This window comes from Bos taurus, chromosome 23 (genome assembly GCF_002263795.3).
Source record: "Bos taurus isolate L1 Dominette 01449 registration number 42190680 breed Hereford chromosome 23, ARS-UCD2.0, whole genome shotgun sequence".
NCBI classification, from domain to species: Eukaryota; Metazoa; Chordata; class Mammalia; order Artiodactyla; family Bovidae; genus Bos; species Bos taurus.
In genome coordinates, this window is record NC_037350.1 from 22,405,231 (window position 1) to 22,412,722 (window position 7,492).

The window sequence follows — 7,492 nt, forward strand, 5'->3', positions numbered from 1 at the left end:
GTCCCTGTGGGCGGAGACAGCGTTGAAAAGGCAGCTGGCCACCAAATCTCTCGGTGGTGGGGTTGCCACCAGCAGCCTTCTTCCTTGGTGTTTTCCCAGCTGAGGAGGAAGAATAGCACCCTCAGCATCGCAGTTGGGGCACGGCTTGCCATTTGTCCCGGACTGGCAGAAGGCAAAGGAGAAAGAAGCAATGAGACCCCTGGCCTGGCACATTCGACTCTAATCTACTACTGAGGAACAGGACTTCCTCGAGGGTTCTACTGGCCCTAGGAATCCTAGTGGTAAACGGAAAAATGCTGCTGCCTCGTGGACATTTCTTGGAACTGCAGCTTTAAAGCTGGTGCCAGGGAACACTTCACCTTCATTCCCAAGGCCTGCAGAGCTTTAAGGAACACCGGCTTTCTAGAAAGGTCCTGTGGGTCTTTCTGGTAACCCAGGACTTAAGAGCCTAACTCACGACACAGAGGACGAAGTGTTCCGCTGCTGGTCCAGGAAGATCCCAGGTTCGGGGGAGCTCTAAGCCCTTGCGCCACATCTGCTGAGCCCACGCTCTACGGCCAGGCAGCTGCAGCTCTGAGCCAGAGTGCTGAAGCTAGTGAAGCCCATGAACCCTAAAGCCCATGCACCCCTCTGAGACATGCCAGTGCATGAGAAGCCCGCTGTGCACAAACAGAGACAACCCTGGGACAGTAAGAAAGATGCAGCCCAGGCAAAAACAAATCTATAAAGTGAGACAGAAAGAAAGAAATGTGCTGCCCTAGGGAATGCAGCAATATTTTCAAAGTGCTGTCCTTCCATAATCTGGTTTCCACAGGTCAAGTTAAGGCACAGGGCTTTTGTTCTGGTGTTTCAAAGCAATGGAAATGATACTCCATGTGGCTCTTTAGTATGGAACTGCATATCGAAACTATAATGAGTTATTCCTAAAAGGTCACAATTGCCATCACACAAAAGTCTAGCAATTATACCCAGCATGAGAGCATAGAGGGAATAGAATTCTCCTTAGGGATATGAGGGAATTTAAACTGGTAATAGCCAGGATGGAGAACAGTAGGGAAGTGTCTTAACCCCCCAAACAGGCTTGCTTCAGGATTCGGCAATGCTGTGTCTTGGCCTATACACATAGAAAAATCCTCATTCCAAGAGACACTTGCATCCTAGCCTTCATGCAGGATGCTTTACAAAAACCAAGACATGGAAGCAACCAAAATGGGCACCATCAGAGGCATGATAAAAGAAATTGTTTTATATATTTATCTACATAAGGCAGTATTACTCAGGCATCCAAATGAATAATATAATGCCTTTTCCAGCGACATGGATGACCCTGGAGATGGTCATGTTGAGTGAGGGCAGACAGAGCAAGAATGAGAAGGATCCTAGGGTATGGCTTGCAGATAGAATGTAAAAATTGATTCCAATGAACTCATTTGAAAACGAAAAACAGACTCCAGGACACAGACAAAAAGCTTCTGGTTTCTGAAAAGAAAAAATGGGGCAGGGGAAGAAGAAACAAGGAGGCTGGGCCTCAGGTTCGCCCAGTAGTAGATCCGAAAAGTGAATCAGCAAGGCCCTTCAGTCCAGCACAGGGATTTCTACTCAGCACTCTGTAATACCGACGTGGGAAAAGTCTGGCTGGGAGAGACTGATGTATCGGGCAACCGGATCAGACTGCCCTGGCTGGATACACGCACATCATTGTAAATCCACACCACTTTAATAAAAAATAGAAACGAAATTGAAAAAGAACAGAGGAGAAACACCAAGGGTATTCCCCGCAGGCCTCCATAACCCAGGCTGGTGTTAGCTCCTTGGAGCCCAGGGTTGGAGTGAGGTGGAGCTGAGGGGCCCGGGGAGGGGGTCCAGGGGAGGAGCCCCTTTTTGAGCTGGAGCACTTGGTCTTGTGTGCATGGGACTGCGACCTCCAGATCTAGACAGGTCCTCCGACAGCTCAACCAAGTAGTGTGGACCCAGAACACAGTGGTCCCCATGGGCAGAGAGAGAGCTGAAATGTCAGCTGGTCACCCAGCCCCTCATGGTGGGGTTGCCAGTGCCAGCCTTCTTCTTTGGCGGTTCCCTTCCTAAGAAGGAAGAAACAGCACCTTTTGCATCGCACTATGGGCATGGCTTGGCATTTGCTGCGGGTTGGCGGAAGGTTAAGGGGGAAGAAGGAATGAGACCCGTTACCTGGCACACCCGCCTCTAATCTGAAACTGAGGAACACGACTTTGTCCAGGATTCGGCTGCCTCTAGGAATTCCAGAAGTAAATGAAAAGTGTTGCCATCTCGTGGACATTTCCTGCAGCTGCAGCTTTAAAGCTGGTGCTGTGAACCACTTTATCTTCATTCCCAAGCCCTGCAGACCTTGAGGGAACACTGGCCCTCAAAAAAGGTGATGTAGGTCTTTCTGGTGACTCAGGGCTTGAGCGGAGAAGGCAATGGCACCCCACTCCAATACTCTTGCCTGGAAAATCCCATGGACGGAGGAGCCTGGTAGGCTGCAGTCCATGGGGTCGCTAAGAGTCGGACACGGCTGAGCGACTTCACTTTCACTTTTCACTTTCATGCATTGGAGAAGGAAATGGCAACCCACTTCAGTGTTCTTGCCTGGAGAATCCTAAGCACGGCGGAGCCTGGTTGGCTGCCGTCTATGGGGTCGCACAGAGTCGGACACGACTGAAGCGACTTAGAAGCAGCAGCAGCAGGGCTTGAGAACCTGACTTGCAAGCAGAGGACAAGTGTTCGACTCCTGGTCGGGGAAGATCTCTCGTGGGGAGGAGATACTAAGCCAACGCTCTACAGCCAGGCTGCCACAACTACTGAGGCAGAGAGCTGAAACTAGGGAAGCCCTCGAATCCCAGAGTCCGTGCGCTCCGCCACGAAATGCCAGTCCCATGAGAAGCCCGCTCTACACTAACAGGAACATGCAATGCCAAGGACGATGCTGGATTCCCCATCCGCTGAGTTCCCGGGTGCAGAGGCGCTCCTCAGCCTTCGTACTGCATCTGCTGAGGCCAAGCTCCTATTTCTTCCTCCCCCCAGAAACAGTAGTGGTGGGCCATATTTACCGAAGAGGTGGAGATGACAATTATTTTTTTCTTTCTTTTTGTTAAATTAGAGAACAGACAGTGTTCTTTCACTACAGTTTCAGCAGGAAGTATGTTAATGATTTCTTTGGCAATACATTCTTCTTGGTAAAGAAACCTTTGATGTCTGAACAAATCTATGTCAGTCTCACAAAGAATATTTCTGTAGTAATTTTACGGTTTATAGAACCGGTTTTTAAAATAATAAAATGGAAGTCAATAGGACTGAGTCATGATGTAATTTTATACAATTCTATGAAGGTATTCTATGTCTGACTACAATTAAACTACAAGTCTTAAATGTTTGATTGTCAAAGGTAAACACATCTCTAAGAATATAGGACAAAGAAATTTAGGAACGTTGTATAAACATTTGTTTTATTTCATATTAAATCCTCAGTCTGAGTGCATTTTTTAATCTAAACTGTCAATTAGTGTTAGTCTAGATCAGGAAACAGCATTGCATATTGCATAAAAGCCCGAGAGTTGAGTCTGTGCTCTGAGGTTGCATGGTTGTCTATATGCGGACCAAAAAATCCTCCTATCCCTGTTCACTTACTTGCAGAATGGAGACAAAGGCCTATTAGGAGGATAAAGTGCAAAAACGACTATAAGCCAATCAGCATATCCCCTGGAATGTAGACTCATTATTAACTTTAGTAGCATGAAGGAGACACAGAGAAGTGAATTAGAATTTCTTGAGCACGATTAGTCTCTCTTACTGCTAAGTATCTTCCATGCGTTATTTCACTTAGAAAAGAAAAAAATCATCTCAATTTGAAAAAAGAAACCAGTATCTGGTGACATTAAATATTCTATATACAGATCGAAGTACATTTTTTTTTTTTGTTTCCATTAAGGGCTTTTATTAAATAACAGGAGACAAAACTCTATGGATGTACAATGATCATAATTTTCTATAAACACATATACAGACACACAGACATAAGTGGAAACCAATACATGATGATGTGAGTGGTAAAACTGCAGGTTTTTTTCCTCGTCTATTTTTTTCCTATTTTTTTCCTCGTCTATTTCTAGATTTTCCAAATATCTTATAATGCACCTGGGTTGTTTCAATAAAATGACAATTATTAAAGGCAATACACTTCTGAACAATTCATTCATTATGGTAGAATGTCTAATACCACATCCTGCAGAATGAAGAGTCAAAAAATATATATGGAAAATGCTGCATAGGCTATCTTCTTAGCTATTTGCAAAGTAATTTATATAGAAAGCTTATATATAAAGTTACAGGTACCCTTTTAAGAAGTCTGTTATTAGTTGAACTCACTACTTCCTAATGTGTTTGACCAAGCGACCTTGAAACAAAGCCCAGTGTCCTGTGCAATACACATTTTTCCAAAGTTTGGGAAGGACTGCTTTATGTGTTCTTTTGTTCACAAAATCGCTAAAGACAAATCAGCTTTAAGACAATATTGATAATAGAATTTTTTTTTAAGCCTGCACTGATCTGAAGGAAGCTCTTCTGTACTTTTCTATTTACAATAGATGCTTCTCTACTACCCAGTTTACATGTTCCTACCCTGGGAACAGCCTCAACAAACAGTTGCACAGTCACCGAAGTACATTTTGTAATTGTATTTCCCAGTACTATGGTTTTAGTTTTAAAACAACTTCCATTAATTGTTTTCATGTGTGTATGTATATGTATGTGTGTGATGGGGAGAGGGAGTGTTCCCTGCTTCCTGCCACTGAAAGAGCCAGAAATCCTTCTTTTAACCCCAAGGATCTGGGGCACCCCGGGGGTTTTCTTGCCTGTGCTAACAGACACTAGCACCTCCTCCATAGCGCCTGCTCTCTCTAAGCTTCTGCACCAGCTTCTTTCACAGATCTGTGACTCTAAAGGTTCCGATGTCTGGGGACTCTCACTCAGCATGTTTACAGTAGCTTCAGATCTCAAAGATGAGTTTGTTTTCTGGACTCCCCTGAGCCCTCCTATGGCCGCTCATAAGTTACCACCAGCTTTGTGTTCCAGAGAGAAGGATGAATACTTCATGTGGCCAGTCTGAAACCATTTTTTCTGGAACTTTTTAAACTCAAAGGTATTAGTGTTTCACTGAAAAGTGATTAAGACTGCATTTCTCCCTTTGCTGTTACATTTTATGAATAATTATCATCCAATAAAGGACAGAAATGGTATGGACCTAACAGAAGCAGAAGATATTAAGAAGAGGTGGCAAGAATACACAGAAGAACTGTACAGAAAAGATCTTCATGACCAGATAATCACGATGGTGTGATCACTCACCTAGAGCCAGACATCCTGGAATGTGAAGTCAAGTGGGCCTTAGAAAGCATCACTACGAACAAAGCTAGTGGAGGTGACGGAATTGCAGTTGAGCTATTCCAAATCCTGAAAGATGATGCTGTGAAAGTGCTGCACTCAATATGCCAGCAAATTTGGAGAACTCAGCAGTGGCCACAGGACTGGAAAAGGTCAGTTTTCATTCCAATCCCAAAGAAAGGCAATGCCAGAGAATACTCAAACTACCACACAATTGCACTCATCTCACATGCTAGTAAAGTAATGCTCAAAATTCTCCAAGCCAGGCTTTGACAATATGTGAACCGTGAACTTCGAGATGTTCAAGCTGGTATTTGAAAAGGCAGAGGAACCAGAGACCAAATTGCCAACATCCGCTGGATCATAGAAAAAGCAAGAGAGTTCCAGAAATCATCTATTTCTGCTTTACTGACTATGCCAAAGCCTTTGACTGTGTGGACTGTGGAAAATTCTGAAAGAGATGGAATACCAGACCACCTGACCTGCCTCTTGAGAAATCTGTATGCAGGTCAGGAAGCAACAGTTAGAACTGGACATGGAACAACAGACGGGTTCCAAACAGGAAAAGGAGTACGTCAAGGCTGTATATTGTCACTTTGCTTATTTAACTTATATGCAGAGTACATCATGAGAAATGCTGGGCTGGAAGAAGCACAAGCTGGAATCAAGATTGCTGGGAGAATTATCAATGACCTCAGATATGCAGATGACACCATCATTACGGCAGAAAGTGAAGAAGAACTAAACAGCCTCTTGATGAAAGAGGAGAGCGAAAAAATTGGCTTAAAGCTCAACATTCAGAAAACAAAGCTCATGGCATTCAATCCCATCACTTCATGGCAAATAGATGGGGAAACAGTGGAAACAGGCAGAATTTATTTTTTTGGGCTCCAAAATCACTGCAGATGGTGACTGCAGCCATGAGTTAAAAAGACGCTTACTTCTTGGAAGAAAAGTTATGACCAACCTAGACAGCATATTCAAAAGCAGAGACATTACTTTGCCAACAAAGGTCCGTCTAGTCAAGGCTATGGTTTTTCCAGTGGTCATGAATGGATGTGAGAGTTGGACTGTGAAGAAAGCTGAGCGCCGAAGAATTGATGGTTTTGAACTGTGGTGTTGGAGAAGACTCTTGAGAGTCCCTTGGCCTACAAGGAGATCCAACTAGTCCATCCTAAAGGAAATCATTCCCGAATGTTCATTGGAAAGACTGATGCTGAAGCTGAAACTCCAATACTTTGGCCACCTGATGTGAAGAGCTTACTCATTGGAAAAGATCCTGATGCTGGGAAAGCTTGAAGGCAGGAGGAGAAGGGGACGACAGAGGATGAGATGGCTGGATGGCATCACCGACTCAATGGACATGCATTTGAGTAAATTCTGGGAGTTGGTGATGTACAGGGAGGCCTGGCATGCTGCAGTCCATGGGGTCGCAGAGAGTTGGACAAGACTGAGTGACTGAACTGAACTGATTATCCAAAATTAGCATACCAAAATATGGTTTGTATCCCTAGTGGCTCTGGGGACCATTATGTTCTTTTCCAGTTTCAGAAATCAACCATTCAGATTTCAGAAGGGGAGGAAGTCCTTCTGCTTCTATCACTGATATTTCTCTTGCCGTTTCTGTCTCTATATGTGAAAAACCACAAATTCACACCAACACCTCAATTCCAGTACAACACAGGATTTGATCCATTATTTTATTTCTATATGTGTAAATCCTTTCTCCAGCAGTGAGAAACCTGACTTCCATTCTTTGTAATTATTTGTGTTTGTAAGGTACATAGTGGGCTTCCCTGGTAGCTCAGCTGGTAAAGAATCTGCTTGCAATGCAGGAGACCCTGGTTTGATTCCTGGATTGGGAAGTTCCCTTGGAAAAGGCATAGGCTACCCACTCCAATATTCTTGGGCTTCTCTGGGGGCTCAGATGGTAAGGAATCTGCCTGCAATGCGGGAGACCTGGGTTTGATCCCTGGGTTGGGAGGATCTCCTGGAGGAGAGCACGGCAACCCATTCCAGTATTCTTGTCTGGAGAATCCCCATGGACAGAGGAGCCTGGCAGGCTATAGTCCATACATAGGGTCACAAAGAGTCG